This window comes from Zootoca vivipara, chromosome 9 (genome assembly GCF_963506605.1).
Source record: "Zootoca vivipara chromosome 9, rZooViv1.1, whole genome shotgun sequence".
In the NCBI taxonomy this organism is placed as follows: Eukaryota; Metazoa; Chordata; class Lepidosauria; order Squamata; family Lacertidae; genus Zootoca; species Zootoca vivipara.
In genome coordinates, this window is record NC_083284.1 from 6,526,111 (window position 1) to 6,547,240 (window position 21,130).

Sequence of the window (21,130 nt, forward strand, 5' to 3'; positions counted from 1 at the left end):
GCCTGCCGCCCCGCCGCTATAACCGGCGGCTGCAGAGCGGAGCACTCCGAAGCGCCGAGCGCTCGGAGCGCCCTGCAGCGCCTGGCCTCTTCTCTTTTTGTTTGGCTGTCCGAGGCCGGCGGCTGCAGAGCGGAGCGCTCCGAAGCGCCGAGCGCTCGGAGCGCCCTGCAGCGCCTGGCCCATTCTTTTGGGGGGAGAGCTGCCCGAGGCCTGCCCCCCGCCACCGGAAGCGGCGGCTGCAAAGCGGAGCGCTCCGAAGCGCCGAGCGCTCGGAGCGCCCTGCAGCGCCTGGCCCCTTCTTTTGGGGGGAGAGCTGCCCGAGGCCTGCCCCCCGCCGCCGGAAGCGGCGGCTGCAGAGCGGAGCGCTCCGAAGCGCCGAGCGCTCGGAGCGCCCTGCAGCGCCTGGCCTCTTCTTTTGGGGGGAGAGCTGCCCGAGGCCTGCCCCCCGCCGCCGGAACCGGCGGTCTGCAGCGCCGAGCGCCCGGAGCGCCCAGCAGTGCTGGGCGGAGCGCCGAGCCAGCAGCCTGCCGCCTCGGTGCCGCGCAGAGCGCCCAGCAGCACCCCGAACCAGTGGCCTGGCCCCTCCGAGGAGGCCTTAAGGTACCGTACAAGACATCCCCTGAAAATAAGACACCGTGTTCTTTTTTGAGTAAAAAAAGTTATAAGACGGTGTCTTAAAAAAGGGGAAACACGGTAGGAAGGGATACATTTTGGAGGGAACAATATCAAGCAATCACAGTGCTGCCTTTTGGAGGAAACCAATAAGACAGAGGATCCAAATACAGCAGCTTAAATGAACCAATAGTAGCTGTACCCTCTGGAACCAAAAGGCAGTTACTTTATCCTAATGCAAATACAGACAATAATAATACAGATATAAAATCCTTTGACTCAATACACAACACCCCTCCCCCCCTAGTGAGCACAGCAGACGTAATCCCTCAGGTACTGTGGGGTCCTACAACTTCTACCTGATCTCCTGACAACAGGTGTTGCAGGTTCTGGATTGGGTGTTACCTGTGGTGGAGGGGCTGCTATAGGGGTTTCATCAGGAACAGATGGAGTCCCAGACATCTCAGGGTCCCCGACCTGTACCTCGTCATCATGAGGACTAGCAGACCCTGGTTCATTTGCTGAAGCCCCTGGTGACTGTACCTCTGGACCATTTTCACTCTGGTCTTGCAGCTGTGCGTCATTAGCCAGGGATGAATTATCTGACTCCTCCCTGCTGAGCGCCCGGCGCCTCAGCTGATCTATATGTCTCTTCCAAACTTGCCCATTTTCCAAGGTCACATAATAGGACACAGGTCCACTAGCCCGGGTGATCACACCGGCCACCCACCGCGGACCTCGTGAATAGTTCCTCACCCAGACCAGATCTTCAGGGGCGAGATACCTTGTTGTGTCAGTCTCAGCCTGGGGGGTTGCTCTTGAATTACGGTTTGGCATTTTATCTGGGTGGACATAATCCAGCACCGTTACCAGTCTTCTACCTAAGAGCAGCTCGGCTGGCGACTTGCCCGTCGCAGTACACGGCGTCGCATGCTGCAAAAATAACATTCGCGCAATGCGAGCCGACCAGTTACCCTCCATTAAGCGCGCAATGGATTCTTTGGCTGTTCTTACCATGCGCTCAGCCTGCCCATTGGAGGATGGGTGAAAGGACGCGGATGTGACCCCTCTTATAAAGTTATCAGCCAAGAATGCCCTGAATTCTTGGGATACAAAAGCTGCCCCATTATCTGATACAATGGTCTCAGGTAACCCGTGGGTAGCAAACAGCTGCCTCAACACCTTGATTACGGCAGCTGATGCCATGCTAGGGACCATCGCCACTTCTAACCATTTGGAATATGCATCAACGATAACCAAAAAGACCTTCCCTTGGAATGGCCCAGCAAAATCTATGTGCAGCCGGCTCCAGGGAGTCCTGGACTGCTCCCACCAGTGGACTGGTGCTCTGGCCACTTCTGGCCGCACCTCTTGGCATGCCTTGCATGTTCGTACCCATTGTTCTATGTTCTGGTCCATTCCAGGCCACCACACATAACATCGGGCTAGCGACTTCATCCTGACCATTCCCGGGTGTCCCATGTGAAGCGTCTCAAGAACCCTGTTTCTCAGTGGTGCTGGGATTATCACCCTATCTCCCCATAGGAGACAACCCTTATGCATGGACAATTCGTGCTGCCTTGTCGCATAAGGCCTGAATTTTTCTTCATGCGGACCACCTGGCCACCCCCTCCCCACCCAAGTGAGCACACGGGAGAGAACAGCATCTTTCCTAGTTTTCTCAGCTATATCCGTAGCTGTTACAGGAGCCCCCGGAAGTGTTTCTAGCATCATAATGTGCTCCGCCGGAGCAGGATCCTCATTGCTCCCGCCAGGAAGGGCAATCGACTCAGCGCATCAGCATGGCACAACTGTTTCCCCGGCACATGGGTCAAGGTGTACTGGAACCCATTCAGGAATATTGACCAACGCAACATTCTGGGGGAGAGAATTTGTGGCGTTTGTTTGTTTGGGTTGAACAACCCTAACAGTGGTTTGTGGTCCGTTTCAATGGAGAAATGGCGACCGTACAAATAATCATAGAACCTTTTGATTCCGGACACAATAGCCAGCGCCTCTTTATCAATTTGAGCATAGTTGCGCTCTGTGGGCGACAACGTACGGGAATAGAAAGAGATGGGCTTTTCCGACCCATCCGGTTCCCTATGACTCAGCACAGCCCCCAGACCGTATTGAGAGGCATCACATGCCAGGACCAGCGGCTTTGACTCATCATAATGAGCAAGGACGCTCCCGCTACTCAGCATTCCTCGCAAGGAGTCAAAAGCCTTCTGCTGCTCCCGCCCCCATCGCCACACAATCTTTTTCTGCAATAGTCTATGTAATGGTTCAGCTACCGAAGCTTTCTGGGGTAAGAACAAATGATAAAAGTTAATAAGTCCCAGGAATGACTGCAACTCCGTCTTGTTCTGTGGTCGTGGTGCCTCGATGATGGCCTTAATCTTAGCATCTGTGGGGTGGATGCCTGATGCATCAATTTTAAACCCCAAGAAATCCACAGTTGGCACCCCAAAACTGCATTTTTCTTTTTTCAGTTGCAACCCCACCTCCTTGAACTTGAGCAACACTGCACGGACACGCGCAACCAGTTCCTGTGGGTCTTTTCCAGCAATCAAAACATCATCAAAAAATGGCAAGACCCCCGGCAGACCTCTTAACAGGCGTTCCATGAGCCCTTGAAAAATCCCTGGGGCCACACAAACTCCGAACTGTAATCTGTTAACTCTGAACGCCCCTTTATGTGTGACAATAGTCTGTGCTTCCGCTGATTGTGGGGTTACTGGCAGCTGTTGGTAAGCTTGTGCCAGGTCAATTTTGGCGAACACCTTGCCCCCAGCCAGTTTAGCCAACAGATGTGATACGACTGGAATGGGGTATGAGTTTCCCCTGAGTGCCTTATTGATAGTACATTTGTAATCTGCACATATCCTGACTTCCCCATTTGCTTTAAGGGGTGTGACGATTGGAGTCTCCCACTTAGCAGAGTCCACGGGTGAGAGAACTCCCTGCTTGACCAATTTATCCAGCTCTGCCTCGATCTTGGGTTGCAGTGCAAATGGCACTCGCCTTGGTTTGAGTCGGATTGGAGCCACCCCGGGGTCCAACTCGAAGTCAACTGGGGGCCCTTTATAACAACCCAGTTTTCCATTAAAGAGACCAGCAAATTCCTTGCATAATACCTCACTCATCTCAGGGCAGGTTTGGATTGAATTAAGCCCTGAGATACTCAGTCCCAGGGCAGGGAACCAGTCAGTGCCCAGGAGACTGGGGCGACTGCCCTTCGCAATCACCAGTTTGAGTACAGCCTGTTTGTCCCGGAACTGTACTCTCACGGCACACATTCCCATAACATGGATGCGGCCTGCTGAGTACGACTGCAAGGTTGCCGGGAAGGGCTCCAGAGGGGGCAACTTACCCCTGGGGAAGAATGTCTTCGCGGTCTGGTCCGACACGATGGTGAATGCAGATCCGGAGTCCACCTCCATGTCGCACTGCTGACCCTCAATCTTCACCTTGACGTGTGCCTTGCCTTGCGCTGGAAACTGCACGGCCCTCCCGTTGATCTCCGTTACGTAGTGGCAGTCCTTTAGAAAACGAGTTGCTGTGGGCGGTCTGCGATGCTCCAGTCTAGGTGCTCCTGTTGCTCCCGACGCCGCCGATCTACAGACCCTGGCGATGTGACCCGTCTTTCCGCACGTCCGGCACATAGCATCCCTGAAACGACAACTCTTCCGCTCATGGTTTCCGCCACAACCTGGGCAACTGCCTCGGCGATCTTTGTGCACTGTGCAGGCCTGACGCACCGACTCGACCCCACGGACTGGGCTCTGGCTCGGAGTAGCCTCTAGCTCGTCCATGGCATGCGCAACTTCTATCTGTGGCTTAGTGGCCTTGCGACTGGCATCAAGCTCCTCTCTTTCATAATTCTCCGTGGCGGTGGCCTCTTTCAAGGCTGAAGCAAGGGTAACCTCTTCTTTAGCCACGATGCGTCTTCTGGCTTTCTTGCTGCTCAGACCACCAATAAACCGATCCAGGAGAGTCTCTTCCAGATTTTGGAAGCCGCAGTGCTGAGCGAGCTTCCGGAGTTCAGCCAGAAATGTGGATACAGACTCCCCAGCATGCTGCTGCCTCTTATGGAACTCCATCCGCCGGGCCATCTTGGTCTCAGTAGGCGCCAAGTGGCTTGTTAGGCAGGCAAGAATATCTTTGAGAGATGTCTCACTCAGCTTCGCTGGAGCAAGTAATGCCTTGGCCAGCTTGAAGGTCTCGGGCCCACAGTAGCTCAGGAATGTGGCCCTTCTTTTGCTGGCATCGGTGATCCCTTGAGCCACTGCAAAGAACTCGAAGCGTTCGACGTAGTCTTCCCAGGTGTGGGGCTCTGATGGCTGGAAGGGCTCCAATACCCTTGGACTCTCCATTGTCCTAGCGGGCAGGGTCGTCTTCTCAGCTGGCCAGTGAGTCTTGTTCTCAGCTGCAATCCGGACTCTGAGGCAGGGTTGTGTTTAACCGCTCCTCAGCATTCCGGATCCCACCTTCGTCGCCAGTTGTTGTGACGTGGGGTTTGTGATTTCAGCTCTCTTGACAAAACATGCTGGAGACAGTTCTCTAGTAACAGCTCTTTATTAAAGTGAACAAGACTGAAGACTGAGGAGAGGAAAGCTACATTTATAGGGACAGGGGACTAGCTAGGAAGGGATACATTTTGGAGGGAACAATATCAAGCAATCACAGTGCTGCCTTTTGGAGGAAACCAATAAGACAGAGGATCCAAATACAGCAGCTTAAATGAACCAATAGTAGCTGTACCCTCTGGAACCAAAAGGCAGTTACTTTATCCTAATGCAAATACAGACAATAATAATACAGATATAAAATCCTTTGACTCAATACACAACAGAAGGATTCATAAACAGCCTCGGACTAAGATAATCTGAAGGACTGTCACCTTCTTCATCAGGAATGTGACCATCCAAAAAGGTGTGGAACTACCTCCAAGGAAGACCTTTTAGGTTGTGCGGAAAGTTAAATCAGAGGCCCAGGAGAATGAATAGAGTCACACACACACACACAAACAAACACACATACACACTGCTTCTTGGTCATCCTACAAGGTGACCAAGGCAGTTTCCATGCCAAAATGAGGCCTACACCCAGAAGCTGCAGTTAGTGCAGAATGCCACACACAAAAGAAACCAAGATCACGTATTAATGTACTCAACCACAAAACAGACGTGACCAGCTGATAATTGTCTCAAAATTGCATAATTATTATATATAAACTAAACCAAAACTAAGACGTCAATATTATTTCCAAATTCAAATCAAGTTCAACAAATGCAGTTGAAATTCTCACGAAGAGGCACACAATCCAGACACAAGGTTATCCGGATTATAGTCCTTGTTTCCACAAATTAGCTTCATCAGCAAACAGGTATACTATGTGTTGTAAAGAGATATCAGACATCAACTGCATTTGTTGGATTGGCGGGATTACAGAACCTTCGTTGGACTCTACAATATGTGCTGTACACCTTTGATAATTACTTTCTTACTTCATGGACCAGCAATACTACAAGCAATGAACTCTTGCATGCCTTTGAACTTCCTACAGTATTCTATGGGAGCAAGGGACTTGATTTGAATTTGGAAATATTGACGTCTTAGTTTTGGTTTAGTTTATATATAATAATTATGCAATTTTGAGACAATTATCAGCCGGTCACGTCTGTTTTGTGGTTAGTGCAGAATGCTGCAGCACAATTGCTGACAAGAGTAAGGCCTGTGCTCAGAGGTCTGTATGGGCTGCCGGTTTGCTACTCGGCCAAGTTCAAGGTGTCGTTACAGAGCTTTCCAAACTGTGTGTCATGACACATTAGTGTGTCAGCTGCAGTATGTAGGTGTGTCGCGTGAACACTCTCCGTGCTCCTCCTGGGGCTTCAAAGGGGTTAATTTAACCTCTGCTCTGCTAGTAAAACTGAAGTACTATCTTGCGAAATGATGCATGTCCAAAAAGTATGTCACCAACATGAAAAGTTTGGAAAGCTCTGTGTTACTATCATACCCTCCAACATTTCTTCAATGAAAATAGGGATAATAATAATAATAATAATAATAATAATAATAATAATAATAGCTTTATTATTTATACCCCGCCCATCTGACTGGGTTGCCCCAGCCACTCTGGGCAGCTTCCAACATATATAAAAACATAATAAAACATTTTAAATAACTTCTGTATACAGGGTTGCCTTCAGATGTCTTCTAAAGGCTGCATTGTTACTTATTTCCTAGGTTCAGGGGTTGTATATCTCCATACCCTCCAACATTTCTCCGATGAAAATAGGGACGTCCCATTCCATAATGATAATTTTACTATTTATACCCCACACATCTTACTGGGTTGCCTCAGCCACTCTGGGCAGCATCCAACATATATAAAATCATAATACAACATTAAACATTTAAAAAAACCACTTCCCTAGACAGGATTGCCTTCAGACGGCTTGGGAGTCGAATTTTCTCCAATGAAAATAGGGGTGACCTAAGGAAAAGGGGGACATTCTGGGATCAAATCAGAAACTGGGACAGCTTCTGTAAACCCAGGACTGTCCCTGGAAAATAGGGACACTTGGAGGGTCTGTAATACCCATTCTGCATTTGTAAGAACTCGATCTTTAAACGGGGCAGCATCTGTCCTTGGGAACTCCCTGACTATGGACCCAAGGCAGGCGACTTCACTGTACTCTTTTCGGTGTCTGCTAAAAACATTCTTGCTTAGACAAGCCTACCCAGATGTTTAGAGGATTGAGGCGAGTTTCAATCTGATTTTAGCCTAGTGTTATTTGAACTACCGCATCCTTTCCAGACAGGCGCCTTGCAGATGTTTTGGAACTGGATGACGGGAGATGTAGTTCAAAATGTATGGAGGGCCAAGGACGCGCTACTGTCTCCATTAAGGAATGGCTGAAATGTGCCAGGGAGCCATGATGGGCGCAGTTTTCTGACACCTGCCCTACACATGTTAAAGAATATATCTTCCCCCAATTTTTCCAGGTTCACCTTGTGGTTGCCAAGCAACTGCAGGAGATCCCTTTGTCCTCCACTCACCCAGGAAGTGACTCAGAGGCCCACACCTTCTGGTTGCTAACCAACTACAAATAGGCTCTTCCTCCTCTGTTTACCTCCAGAGGTGATACCTGGGGCATTGGAGGGCGGCCACAAGGAGACTGGGGAATGACGTATATCGTATATCGTCCATATATTGTTTTTGCAAGGGAATCATTCCTTGATGCTAGGTACTATGGCACAGTAATGTGCAGCCAAGCCTGGTACCATGGGGAATGGGGTCTGTTATCTAAGTAGGCTGAGAAACTTCTGCAAATGGCCCGTCGACATGAGCTTAAGAGAAGAGAATGGCATCTATCATACTGTATTAAATGTGCATCAGGATGAGGGGGAAATGCAGGCCAGAAGGCACATGGTACCGCTGGTTCTCAGACCCAAGACACAGGCAAGCAGATTCAAGTCTCTGTGCCCCACAGTATTCTAACAACCCCTCAATAAATTAGGATTCCCGGGATTGCTGGGGGGGGGGGGGGAGAGCTGTGGCAGTTAAAGCGGTACAATAGTGCTTCAGATGTCTGGTGTGGATGTGGCCCTGATAGGGTTGGTAGAGAATCCTGCTTAAAATCCTGGAGAGCTGCTGCCAGTCAGAGTTGACAGCACTGAGCTGGAGGAGCCAACGGTCTGGTGCAGTAGAAGGCATCTTCCTTGGTTCCTACCCGGGGCCGTCTTTGGTCTTTCAAATTTCAGCGGCGCCCTGTGCGAGCCCAAAATTTGCCCCCCTGCCTCTCACCTTCCGTCCTGCTCAATTTGCGATTCCGTAGTTGTGATGCCCTGCGGTGACCCCCTAAGCTCGGTGCCCAGTGTGGTGGAACCAGTTGCTCTGCCCTAAATCCGCCTCTGTTCCTATTCCTTGGAATCAGGGGTGCCAACTTGAATAAAATATTGGGGAGGGGGGACAGGTAGGCCCCGCCCCACAAAACCGATCGCATGACATGGTAGTGCATGCATACCATTTGAATGGCAATGCCCATCAACTTTGGGGAGGTCCAACCCCCTCAAATAATTTATTGGGGGGGGGCAAAGAACCCTTGGCCCCTAGGAGTTGGTTCCTATGATTGGAATAAGGAGCATGACATGGGCTTGCTTTTCCCCTGACCTACATAAAGCCTTGCTTTAGACGTAACTGGAGAGACAAGAGCCCACATATGCAATTGATTGCATTGCACTGGAGAAGCCATAATGATTAGATCACTTCAGTGACCTGCCACGAAACGGTCTCCGTTTCCTACTCTGAGCAAAGGTCAAGTATGAGGCACTTCCTGTCTTCGCTGGCTGACACGTGGCTGCCCCGTCAGCGACTTGTAATCTTCCAGGCCCACAGCTTGGCAAACCCAAAGCTTTGCCTCCCCCCTTTCTTTTAATTGAAGCAAGCTTTTGAGTGGTGTGTTTGTGTGTGTGTGTATGAACAATGCAAGGTATTAAGGAGAGACCTGGCCAAATCAGCGCGATGCCAAAAGTGTTTTAAAATAACTCAGCCAGCGGCAAAGGAAAATCTTTTCCGTATGGGCTCGGGAAAAGTGTCATCTGAAACTCTTTTAAGGGAGTGTTTCCCCCTCAAAGGTCGGGCGTTTTTGCATCTTGGAGGAAGGCAGCATGGATCAGGAACTAACTGCAGCAGGGCTCTGGGGAAGAGATGTAGCTCAGTGCATCTTGCGCAGAAGTTTCCTTAGTTGGCCCCTAAGGTGCTACTGGAAGGATTTTTTAAATTTTGTTTCGACTTTGGCAGACCAACATGGCTACCTACCTGTAACTAGAGGTTTCCTGGTTCATCCTCCGGCTTCTTCAGGTAGGACTAGGACAGAATCCTGCCTGAAAAGCTGAGGTGCTGCTGCCACTCAGTGCAGACAACACTTAGCTAGATAGACCAATGGTTGGATTCATTGTAAGACAGCTTGCTATGGTGTTGTGCCTCGCTTTGCAAGGAGCATGGAGCTGCTGCTGCAACTGGCAGCCTCACATACCCCCCAGCACATCTCCGATGAAAATAAGGACGTCCTATTCCATAACAACAACAACAACAACAACAACAACAACAACAATTTTATTATTCATACCCCGCCCATCTGACTGTGTTGCCCCAGCCATTCTGGGAAGCTTCCAATATATACAAAAACATAATAAAACATTAAAACATTGAGGTTGAATCCTGACAAGACAGAAGTACTGTTTTTGGAGGACAGGGGGCGGGTGGATGTGGGGGACTCCCTGGTCCTGAATGGGGTAACTGTGCCCCTGAAGGACCAGGTGTGCAGCCTGGGAATCATTTTGGACTCACAGCTGTCCATGGAGGCACAGGTCAATTCTGTGTCCAGGGCAGCTGTCTACCAGATCCATCTGGTATGCAGGTTGAGACCCTACCTGCCCGCAGACTGTCTTGCCAGAGTGGTGCATGCTCTAGTTATCTCCCGCTTGGACTACTGCAATGCACTCTTCGTGGGGCTACCTTTGAAGGTGACCTGGAAACTGCAATTAATCCAGAATGCGGCAGCTAGACTGGTGACTGGGAGTGGCTGCCGAGACCACGTAACACCAGTCCTGAAAGACCTTCATTGGCTCCCAGGACGTTTCTGAGCACAATTCAAAGTGTTGGTACTGACCTTTAAAGCCCTAAATGGCCTTGGCCCAGTCTACCTGAAGGAGCATCTCCACCCCCGTTGTTCAGCCCGGACACTGAGGTCCAGTGCCGAGGGCCTTCTGGCAGTTCCCTCCTTGTGAGAAGTGAGGTTACAGGGAACCAGTCAGAGGACCTTCTTGGTGGTGGTGCCCGCCCTGTGGACTGCCCTCCCATCAGATGTCAAGGAAATAATCAGCTATCCTATTTTTAAAAGACACCTGAAGGCAGCCCTGTTTAGGGAAGTTTTTAGTATTTAATGCTGTATTGTTTTCAACACTCGCTTGGGAGCCAGCCAGAGAGGCTGGGGAAACTCAGCCAGATGGGCAGGGTATTAATAATAATAAAAATAATAAAATAATAATAATAATTAACATTCCCGAGACAATAAAAATAATTTAAAAGATCATGGAATGTTTCTCGGATCTCTGGTGCAGCATTGAAGTTTTCTGGGTAGCTTTCTGCTCCGCTGAAGTCCTTTGCTTTCTTGGCCCAGCCTACCTCGCAAGGTTATTGTGGAATAAATCAAGATCTAAACCAACTGCAACTTTCCTGCTTTCAGGGCTATCTTCAGATGTCGTCTAAAGGCTGCACAGTTACTTATCTCCTCGACTCGGGTGTTGCAAAGCTTCATGCCCTCTCTGATGGAAATAGGTATGTCCTAAGAAAAAATGGGACATTCCAGGCTCAGATCAGAAACTGGGCCATCTTCTGTAAATCTGGGACTGTCCCTGGAAAATAGGGACACTAGATCTTGTGGATGTCCATTGAAGCTGGATGTTGGAAGATTCGGGACAGATAAAATAAAGTTTTGCACAATATGTATTCTTTGTTGGAGCCTTAGTTCAACAAAGGCCCTACGTAGTTTCGAGAAAGGCAATGTCTCAAGGTAATGGGGCCTTAAATGGTTGACCTTAATTTTTAATATTTAAAACAATTGCATTTCAATTCTCTCCTTCCTTGGAGGTTTTTAAGGAGAGGCTGGACGACCACCTGTCATGTACGATCTAGATGACACCCCTGCAATGCAGGGGGTTGGACTAGATGACCCTCGGGTCCCTTCCAACTCAACAATTCTATGATTCGGGTTTAATTTGGAGGCTCCTATGTGTTTTATATCGCTGTGTTATGCCCTCGTGAACTGCCTGGATTTTATTTGGGAAATCAGGTGAGATAAGTTGTATTGTGTGGCTGGTGTTGGGAGAGAAAGGGTTTCTAAATGCTGAGTGGGTTCCAAGGGAGCCAGGTGAAGATGAACGGTGAGCAACAGAACCTGCTGCACTGGTGCAACCCTACACCCCAAGAGTAGATTATATCAACCGCCTCTAATGGGATTTCCATCCCTCCATGCGCCACCACTGTTAAAGGTGTCAGCACAAACTGCTGCTGTGCCTGGCAATCACAGTAATGTGGCTCTGTGGGATCGAGAAGTAACTTGGCTCCAGGCTGTGCCATTAGGCAAGGCTTATGCTGAGTCGTGAATCAGGTGCCCATTCGCGCACACAGCCTGAACACTTTTGGAGACGCAGAGCGGACGACTTTTTGTTCCTTCTCTGTTTCCGTCTCCAAAGCAGCTTGTCACCGGGACCTGTCTTGCGTGACTTTAGAGGGCTACGCCCAAAGAATCCAGTCTGCTCTCTGACCCTCCAGCTGTTCTTTCTACCTGGACAGCTCCACCCAGCTTGTCTCTGCATTTCAGCAACTTCCTTTCCTGACCTGCTGGGGTTGTTGGTTCCAGCTGTTGCGACAAGCTGCGCCTAGACTGTCGGTGGGGGAAGACTATCACGTCACAGCGCAACTCTGGTGCTCAAAGCCTTGCGCTGGCTGGCCATGTGCTTTTGGGGGGCAGCTTCAAGGTATTAATTCACAAGTTCCTTAACAACTTGGGTCCAGGACACTCAAGTCCAAGGAATGGGAACAAACTGGACCAAAGGTCCAGGGAAAGGAAAAGCCTGGAAAAACAAAAACACATTTTCCTGGAGCCAAAACATTGAAGATGGGTCTCCCTGGGGGTGGTGTTTACTACACAAAAGGCCGGCTGCAAACAGGGCCATTGGATTGGCACTGGTTACATCATCAAGAAATCTCTTCCCAGTCCCCGGCGTTGTTTTGCAACAGCTTTTCAAATGACCCCTTTTCATCTTAATAAACCATTGATGGAAAGATGTATAAATGTACATGTGGTGCTTCAAAAAAAAGGAACAAAATAACTGGGTGGGCTAGCTGAAAGTCAGGTTGGTGGGGAGAGAATGTGAGCTGACCGAGGGTTTGACTTGAACAACGCACATCTGCCATGCAGGCAGCAAAGCTGGGCTTGTTCCGACGGTGGAAAACCCACGCTGGCCTCTCTTGAAGTGTGACGTCTGCCTCTCTCCATCTTTATACCTTTTCCTGTCTCAGCTGTTTGTGACCTCATTCTTGGCAATGCCAGAGATGATTGTGAATCAGAGGGGCATGTCTGAGTGAAGAACGAAACTTTCTTCAAGCGCTTCAGTGCTATAAATAAGGAGAAGCTTCGGATATCAAGGCGGGGCCATTTTCCTTCTAAACTCCCCCCCCTGCCCTGGAGGAATCATTGGGGGTTTGAAATTCTGGTAGGATCAGTAGAGAGCAGGTATCATGTCATTTGCAAAATGCTGCCTAGCCCTGCAAGGCAGAACAGATGGTCTCCTCGGCCTCAATGCACCATCATCCCAACCAGTACTAGCCGCACATTTCACCAGTATCAAGCTAGCTCGCCTGGTTTCTGATTCCTATGGGTGTGCTCACATTGCCAGTTTATTGCTAGAATTACTGGGATCACTGCAGGCTTTGCTCTCGCTGCTGTAGCATTTGCACTGGATTGCAGTAGCCTGGCGCTACGTTTTCTTCTCTGCTCCTGCCACCGCAGTTTGCCCCAGACAGCGAGGGTTTGGTGTCCTATTTTCTTCTCAGCCCGAGGAGTGAGCAGAAAGAGTTCACTCCACAAGCACCAGCGTGGACCATACAGAAGAAGCGAAGTATTTTCATACCAGGACAAACTAGTTCTGTTTGATAAGGTAGGTGAAACCACATCCTTAACTGATATAGGGCACTTTCAGGCCGTTTGAGGTGGGATTCAGTCATGTGCTGGCATATTCGGGTTGTGTGAATAAAGCTGATTTGGAGCTGCTGTTTTGCCAAAAGATTGGGCTTTTTGCTATAAGGAACGCAATGGTTGGGAGAACTACAGAATAGCACCTGCTCTGATGCAATGTCATCTAGCCCCTCTGCAAACAAATCAGAACAAATGCTCCTTAAATAGCCAACAGCCTCTAACCTCCCTGCAAACAAATCACGCTGAATGCTCAATGAACAGGATGCCTGGAACTGTGCTGTAGTTGGTAAGTATCCTGCTAATACTTTCTTGGGGTTAGGGAAACGGGAAACTGCCTTATACAGAGTCATGTCAATGCTCCATCTAGCTACAGTACACCTAACTGGAAACAGGTCACCAGATGGGGACATTTCCAGAACCACTTGGACATGCCAGGGAATGAACTGGGGTGGGGTAACTTACTTTTTATGCAATGCAGATGCTCTACTGCTGGGATACAGTCATTGGTTGAGCTCGGCAGGACTTACTTCCCAGGCTTGCACTGCAAGAGTGTGGGCTATGAGACACAAAGTCTTGGGTTCAAATCTCAGCAAAACAATACACAGCTTGGGCCCATGATTTACCTGGAAGGAAATCCCACTGCGTTCAGCAATACTATTTGCAAAGAAATCCTAAGTATAGAATGGTGGTAATTGTGCTAGCCTACCTTACAGGACAGTTGTAGATTACTGTCTGTAAGATGTTTGGAATAGTTGAAGGACTCTAAATATAAGTCAGCTAGATTTGTGGGACTACAAATAATGGCAGGCATTTGATATTTTTTTAAAAAAAAATCTTGGCCTCATCGCTTGCCTGTTTCCCCAAGGTTCCCCCAGAGAATTAAGTGCTTCAGTTTGGGGACCTGCAAAAATCTGTTTTAGATTTGCATGGAATTCTCTTCAAATCAACTCAGCTGCCAATGGAAATAAGCCATCCACCTGTATGGCGGCGGCGGCGGGGGGAATCTTTCATTGGTTCTGGCATGCACAATGACTCATTTTATGCTGCCTGAAAGGGTTTTGGCACTGAACTGTTTTTAAAAAGAGAAAGGATGACTTTGTATTCAGCAGAGTCCTAACAATTTTGCCGTTTGAATGCATGCTGTTTGCCAAGATAAAAATTTGAGAATTAAGAAATTCCAGTAGTTACACTGTGGAGTTTGATGAGGTCATAGTGATGTGGCAATGGGACAGCCAACTAACGTCCCACAGATTTTTCTCACCCCTCAAAATGGGATTCAAGACACCACTCCTTACCTGATAAGCATCCTTCCAGTTAGATTCCAGTGATGGGCAACCTTTTGAGCTTGGTGTGTCAAAATTCGCCAAAAAACCGAGCATAACTCAGGTGGTGTGTCACTTCGAGAAAAAAACCACAATTTCACAATATTTATAGTTTAAATAACAAAAATGTATAATTGTAATATATAACTGTATTTAATAAACCAAAAACTAATTATTTAACCTAACCAAACCAAAAACCCCTTATTTATCACAAAGTGCCCAGAGTTGTTGAGCTTTTGGGGGGGAGCTGCTGACCAAAGTTTTGGAGGTTTTTTGGGGGGTGCAAAAGTTGCTTTGCTTTTGGAGGGGGATGCCCCAAAGCTGCTGCACTTTTTTGGGGGGGAAGAGAACAGAAATGAATGATGAATAATGCCTTCATTGGAACTAACACACAGCTAACATAGTCTGCCAAAGCGCAAAAAACCCAGCACAGAACGGGTTAAAAACCGAACACTCTTACACCCAATCATCATCTGCCAAAGAGCCAGAAAAAACAGCACAGAAAGGGTTAAAAACCAATCTCTGGCTACCAGCAGCAACAACAAAAGGATCCGGGTTTTAACAGCGGAGACAAGCTGTAGCGTGAGGAGGAGCGGGAGGACAAATGGGGGGGGGGAAGAAACACCAGCGCGAATGGGCCGATGGGGCACGTGCCAGCAGTGAGGGCTCTGCGTGTCACGTCTGACACGCGTGTCATAGGTTCGCCATCACTGAGTTAGAAGATGAGGCTACTTTCAAAATGTGATTGGTTTTCTCTCCCAGTTTGCATAAGCACACTGTCAAACAATGCACATTTATGCCAAGGCTGTGTAAGCTCCCATTTATTCTGCCTCCAGTGTGCTCACACCGTTGGTTTGTAGCACTGTGTGCACACTGCATCAGCCACAATCCACATCTATCCTGTATCTCAAGAAATGCTGTGTTCTGATGCACCTCCCTCTTCCCCAAATGACCTTTGATCCATCTTGAAAATGTAAGCAATATGAAGACACCCATGCTACTTCTCTGCCCACTGGTGTGGATAGACAGTGGGTGACTTGAAAACGCATCAAACTATACCGATGTCTATCGTGATGTGCAATAGCTATTTGAAACACAGCGTAGAACCCCCCCCCCCTGCATTTATGCTGGTAATGTGTGCATAGTCCAGAGATGTTTTGACAGTGACTTCCTTTTTTTGAATCTGTTGTGCATACATCAGCAGGGAAAAGAAGGAGTCCCTCTAACAGTGAACTCAGGCCAACAGAACTGGAGCCAAAATGGGGCCAGTAAGAAACAAGAGGGTCTGCTTAAGGGAAGTACAAAAAGTCTTTGAGAAAGACCTAAGCGGGCAAAAATCTCCCCAAAGGGATTGATCATGCCCCGTAGCCACAGAATGTTGACTATCAGTTGGTAAACAAAAAATAGAAATGGGAATGCAATGGAATATCCTGGAGGGCATGCCTGCCTGGAACCCTGAACAGGAGAATAAGAGAATCATACAATTGTAGAGTTGGAAGGGACCATGAGGATCATCTAGTCCAACCCCCTACCAGGCAGGAATCTTTTTGCCCAACGTGGAGCTCAAACCCACAACCCTGAGATTAAGAGAGTCATGCTCTGCTGACTGAGCTAGGCCAACTCTTCTTAAGTGAGGATAAATGGTGACATTTTGCTGCAGATCCCGCGGTTAAACTTCTGTTTTTTAAAACAGAACTACAGGCAAATCCCCTCCCAAGGGAAAGGTGCTCAGAACATGCTAAGAGGCAGTTGTCCTTTGGTCCTTTCTTTGGTAGGAAACACACTTTGAACGAAGTGTGATGTAATAACTGGAGTGCACTGCGTTTGGATGCCGGGAACCGAGGCTCAACTTCCTCCTCGGCTCTGACGCTTGCTGGGTGAGTCACTCTTTCTCTGCCTAACTTTCTTGCAGGCTTCTTACTAGTCAAAATCGTTTCTCTAAGGTCCTTGAGAAACAAGCAACAGATGTAACAAACAAAGAACGGGTTCTGCCCAAGGGAATGGCACTTTGTGCATGCTCTGATGCTGTATCCTTGGGTCTTTTTGTTTCCTCTAGGAGGGATGTGCTCTGAGTCACCAGGTCCCTAGGTCGTTTTCTGGAGAGGAGAAAAAACAAAGGCATCTTTGCATGTGCCCTGCCTGAGTCATACATAGGTGGGCAGACTTCAAACTTACTGGATATTTTTTGTTACTAGATCACTGAGGTTCCTTAGTTGGATGCAGATGGAAAACAGCGGTGGGGTATATTCTTAGAATTATAGAACAGGGTGCCTTTGGACAGCATCAGAGCTGAGTGCACAGTCCGGTCCTGCAAAAACCCACTCCTGGTTTTCACAGCAAGCTTTCCACTTTCAGAGGAAGGCTATTTTGCTGTTGCTTTCAGCAAACAATTGGAATGGCTGATTTATTCTGAAATTACCTGAGAGATCTACTAGCAGATCCTGATGCACCTTCAACAACTCCCATGCTTGCTCTGAGGCACCTGCCCAGCTCACACATCATGGTAAAATCAGAGTTAATGATTTACTGCAATGTAAATGCACTGATCTTGGTCACTTTACTCTCCAGTTGCTCAAAGGAGAAGCAAGCAAGCTACAATCCCTGGCTGTGTCTTAGGTATGAACAGTCAGACAACCCAAGAACAAACCTTGTCAACAGATCGTGGTGTGCTTGGGAGAGAATAATCTCCTGTCTGGATTTAACACAATTGTGGTTTATTTTCCCTGCACAAGCTTATTTGTAAGATTTCTCACCTGTACTCTGCCACAAGGTCCCAAGGGTAGCCTACCACAATATAGTATGGGTATGAAAACACATAGAATCATTACGATTCTAAAAGAAGTAAAACCACTCAACATTGAAGAGAAGGGTATAAATTCAACGAAACAGGCAGGTCCCACAAAAACGAAACACCTTAAGGTGTCAAAGGCCAAGGTAAAGGGGCAATTTTTTTAAAAGATAATTTTATTTGGAAATTTGTTAAAACAATACACTACATCTTCGAGTCAGTCCAAGAGCATTCATGTACATTTTTAACATATCGAAATTGTGGAGTATCAAAAAGGGAAAAAGGAATAGGGGAGAGGGGGGGAGGAATAAAGTGTGAATAGAAAAGGAGATGTAAGGCCATAGAAAGGGGGGGGGGAGAAAGAACAAAAGAAGAAAAGGGAAAGAATAGAAAAGGGGAAGGGAGAAGAAAAGGAAAGTAAAGAAAGAAAAGTTATATAAAGGTCCACTTGAAAAAGGTCATCTCAAGGGCATAATGCTTCCACCGCTTTCAGCACAGTATTTCTTGTTACATTTTCATCCTCCTGTCAAATATATTTTAATAGACATCTTACCTTTAAACCTGTCTAACAATTATAGTTTATATACACTACTCATCCTTACAAGGTTATTCCAGACATAACCATGTTTTTGTCCCCTTATCTGTTTTCTTTAAATAGTCATTTAAACATTCCCATTGTTTTTTTATCCTGTCTTTTGGTTTTTGTCGTATTGTATCTGTGAGTTTCGCCAACTCCAGATATTCGCATAGTTTGTTTACCCATTCTCCTTTTGTTGGTATAAGGGTACCTTTCCAATATTTAGCAATTAACATTCTGGCGGCTGTCGTTGCATATAGGAATATATTAACTCTGTCATGTGGTATATCACTACTTAGAATGCCCAGAAGGTAGGATTCTGCTTTTTTAGAAAAGGCTGTTTTTATTAACTTTTGAATTTCCGTGTGTATCATATCCCAGTATTTTTGCACATCTGGGCATGTCCACCACATATGGAACAGGGAACCGACCGCGCTTTGACACCTCCAACATTTGTTACTCATGTTTTTATTCATTTTTGCTAGCCTTTCCGGTCCCAGGTACCATCTGTGGTGGAGTTTCATAAAGTTCTCTCTTAGAGAGTAACAAGCTGTAAACTTTATACTATTCCTCCAAAATTTATTCCACTCATCTAAATCTATTTCGTATTCAATATCTTGTTCCCATTTACACATATTTTTGTTTTTCTCTTCATATTTTGTTTCCGATTGTTCTAAAAGCCTATACATTTTGGAAAGTAATTTTTCGTTACTATTCAGAATTTCTTTTTCAAATCGTGTTGTTTTATTGTCAAATCCCCTAGTTCTTTTATCTTTTTCAAATGTTGCCTTAATTTGGAAGTATTCCAACCAGGATACACCTTTATCTTTCAATTCCTCATAACTTTTCAATATAATATTTCCATTTTCATTTTCGGTTATTTCCCTATATGTCGGCCAATTTTCTTTTTTGTAACAGTTTAGGGTCGCATTCGCTTCCAGCGGCGACAGCCGCCAGGGTGTTCTCCCTATTATTCTTTCTCTTGTTCTTTCCCAAACTTCTAATAGTGCTCTCCTAATCGTATGGTTTTTAAATCCTTTGTGATTTTTGCTCTTATCATACATCATATAACCATGCCAACCGTAAATTTTATTGTACCCTTCCAACTCCAGGGTGTCAGTTGTTTTTAGAATACACCACTCCCTCAACCAAGTCCAACAAGCCGCTTCAAAGTACCTTTTCAGGTCCGGTAATGCAAAACCTCCAGCTTCTTTCGGGCTAGTTAGCGTCTCCATTTTCATCCTCGCCTTCTTGCCCTGCCATATAAAGTCCGCCAGATCTTTCTGCCAATCCTTCAGATATTTAATTCCAATTATTATCGGTATGTTTTGAAACAAAAAAAGGATCTTTGGTAGAGCTATCATTTTTATCATGGAGACTTTCGTAAAGGGGCAATTTTACAGCATATGCTAGAAGTTGTACAGTGAAGATGCTAGACACACCTCTGTAGGGAAGGAGTTCATAGAATCATAGAGTTGGAAGGGACCCAGGGGTCATCTAGTCCAACCCCCTGCAATGCAGGAATCTTAGCTAAAGAGAGATGGCCATCAAACCTCTGCTTAAGAACCTCCAAGGAAGGAGAATCCACAACCTCCAAGGAAGGTGAGTTCTACAATTTGGGAGCTGCCACAGGGAAGGCCCTTCCCCTGGCCGCCTTCCCTCCCTCCCCACACTTTTGTGGGGAAACTGCTGAGAGTGCACGCTATGTGGATGATAAACCCTGCGGAGCTGGGTAGGGATGGAGCAGCAAAGCAGGCAAGGTTGGTGCTTCTACAGCAAGCCATTAATTGCGATTAACTGCAGTTGGGACCCCAGTTCCAAACAGCCAGAGTCAGCATAGCCAATGGTCATGGAATGATGAAAACTGTGGTCCAAAGCCGTAACAATAAAGGGCCACAGGGTTCCTACCCTATTTAAGGGGTGGGGTGGGAACTATGGGTGTCCAAAAGTCCTGGAATTTATCACACGTGCACACACACACACACACACACACGTACATGAATTTGTAAATCTGTGCGTGCTTGGCTACCCAGAGCTGAAATACATGACCTTTCACATGCCCTTTCAAACACATCCATTTGTAGGGAATCCTGAACTTGGCAGACAGAGTAGGTAGGTAGCCATGTTGGTCTGACGCAGTGGAAATAATAATAATAATAGAAAAATAGATAATTGTACAGTAGCACCTTACTTTTTTTTTGAACTTCATTTTTTATTGTTTCCATTTATCATACAAGTAGTTTGTTAAATCAATATACAAATAAACTGCCACGCATCTGGTAATACATGTCAATTACATTTTGTTTAAAAATAATAATAGAGTAAAACAAAAGTTGTTTTCCAAACATACCAATGTATCGTTTCTTATTTACACCTCCTTTGATCCTCCTATACATTCTTATCATCTAGACTTGTTCTCTCGAACTGGACTTCCTCTTTCTTTTCTCTTCGTTTTATTTACCATCTTCCACGTTCTGCGTTTTATCTTTTCTTGTCCGTCATTCACCTTGAACATTTCCATACATGTGTTATCGACAATGACTATATGCTTTTTGTGTTGTATTTTCAAAACAATCCTACTAGTGTTTAAATATTTTAACAATATTCCTTTAGATATTCTACAAACTTTCCCCATTCTTCCTGATACCTTTGTTCCTTCTGATCTCTTATTCTTCCTGTCAACCTCGCCAATTCTAAGTATCCCGTCAATTTCTCCCTCCATTCGTCTACAGCTGGGATTTCTGGAGTTCTCCACCTCTGTGCTAGAATCATTCTAGCAGCCGCGGTGGCATACATGAACAGCTTTTGGTCCTCCTTTTTAATTTCTCTTCCCATTAATCCCAAAAGTATGGCTTCCGTGTTGGTCTGATGCAGTGGAAATAAAAATAACAATAGAAAAATAGATAATTGTACAGTAGCACCTTAGGGACCAGAACAAACTTAGTTGGCCTCTAAGGTGCTACTGGACAATTTTCTATTTTTTAAATTTATTTTGGCAGAGAGAGTGAGAAAGAAAGAAAAGACCTGGAACAAAACTGTATCCATGCAGCCCCTAGCA

The 21,130-nt window shown here is 46.7% G+C and overlaps 1 pseudogene; it reads right to left on the reverse strand.

Annotated features, from left to right (window-relative positions):
• Positions 1–699: 699 nt before the first annotated feature.
• On the reverse strand, positions 700–5,468 carry LOC132592615 (uncharacterized protein K02A2.6-like; annotated as a pseudogene).
• Between the last annotated feature and the right edge of the window lie 15,662 nt (positions 5,469–21,130).